Here is a 1,767-nt window from a genome sequence, read left to right as displayed (position 1 = left end):
TCCCCCTGAACTGCCTGATCCACCTGCCTTCATGCTGTCCTTTGCTCAACCTATATTTGGGAAACTCTGCCTTCTTGCAATCTGTTTTCATCTATACTCTGTTGTTTCTGTTAAATATTCATGACAAGTAGGGCTGAAGGTAGTTCTATTGAAACTTTTTAGAAGAGAAGACAAGAAACTCCAAAGGAATGATAACTAACCAGAAGACTTCCCATAAGGAAAATTTTTCCACTTATTTTGCTGGTTCTTCCTATTCTTTTCTTAATACTCTTTCAACATTATACTGATAATGTTGGCTTGATATTTCATCATAATTGGAACATAGATGCAGATTAAAGCAGAAATGAGAGTTTCATCTTAGCATCTCTGGTTTTTAGTTTCCAGTGGCTTCCTTTTATCATTGATATCCATCCTTAGAAGTGAGTGTTTAAAAGTCTCAGCTGGAATTTCTCCCATCAGTGCCAATATGTGGGTCAGTAATCAGAGCTCACTAGATGATTTTATCTTATTGGGATTTTCTGATCGATCCTGGCTGGAAACACCACTCTTTGTAATCTTTCTGGTGGCTTACATCTTTGCCCTGTTTGGAAATATATCTATTATCCTAGTTTCTCGCCTGGATCCCCAGCTGGACAGTCCCCATGTACTTTTTGTCTCTAATCTATCCCTTCTAGATCTCTGCTATAACCAGTACTGTCCCACAGATGCTAGTCAATCTTCGGGGACCAGAAAAGACCATTAGCTATGGTGGTTGTGTTGCCCAGCTCTATATTTTCTTGGCCTTGGGTTCTACGGAATGCATACTTCTAGCCATCATGGCCTTTGACCGTTATGCTGCTATTTGCAAGCCCCTTCACTACCAATCATCATGAACCAGAGACGCTGTATCCACATGCCACTGGGACCTGGATTAGTGGCTTTGCTAACTCCCTTGTTCAGTCCACTCTCACCGTGTTGACCCCAAGATGTGACAGAGGGTGATGGACCATTTCTTCTGTGAAGTTCCTGCTCTTCTGAAACTAGCTTGTACAGATACCCATGTGAATGAGGCTGAGCTCAATGTGCTAGGGGCTTTGCTACTTCTGGTGCCCCTTCTCCCTCATCCTGGGCATTTATGTGTTCATTGCCCGGGCAGTAATGAAAATCCGCTCTGCTGAAAGTCGCTGGAAGGCCTTTAATACCTGTGCTTCACATTTGCTGGTGGTCTCTCTCTTCTACTTTACAGCCATCACTATGTATGTCCAGCCTCCCTCTAGCTATTCACGGGACAGAGGGAAGATCATGGCTCTCTTCTATGGAATCGTCACACACCCACACTCAATCCATTTATCTATACACTGAGGAACAAGGATGTCAAAGCTGCCCTTAGAAGGCACTAACTAAGGAATTTTGGGTCAGGACAAGATAATCTTTGAAGAGAAAAACCTGAGAAGTAAGGATGATGCTTCTGCCTTTCAAAGATTTCAGAGATGGAAGTGACGAGAGGACAGTGTCATAAAGTTCACAGGTGAAACAGGACAAAGAAAGAAACCATCAACTCTTAATGATCTCCCCACAGCCTTTATCTACTTTTGAGACTGTTTTTGCAATATTGGATCTTACCAAGTCATATCAATTTTTTCCCTAACCCTTATGACTAGTTAACTTAGATTCAGTGGAAAAACCTGGTGTAATAGCTAGAGAAAAGATATTTAGAAAGCTTTAAAAAGGTATGTTTTGCATATACTGTTTCTAAGTGAATCCAAGTAAACTGAAATAATCCCATGT

General features: G+C 41.4%; 1 pseudogene; it reads left to right on the top strand.

The window, feature by feature from the left end:
- The first annotated feature begins 466 nt into the window (after positions 1-466).
- On the top strand, positions 467-1,408 carry LOC108635403 (annotated as a pseudogene).
- The last annotated feature ends 359 nt before the right edge of the window (positions 1,409-1,767 follow it).

The sequence above is a fragment of the Capra hircus genome, unplaced genomic scaffold (genome assembly GCF_001704415.2).
Source record: "Capra hircus breed San Clemente unplaced genomic scaffold, ASM170441v1, whole genome shotgun sequence".
Lineage (NCBI taxonomy): Eukaryota > Metazoa > Chordata > Mammalia > Artiodactyla > Bovidae > Capra > Capra hircus.
This window is presented reverse-complemented; position numbering and strand designations above follow the sequence as displayed.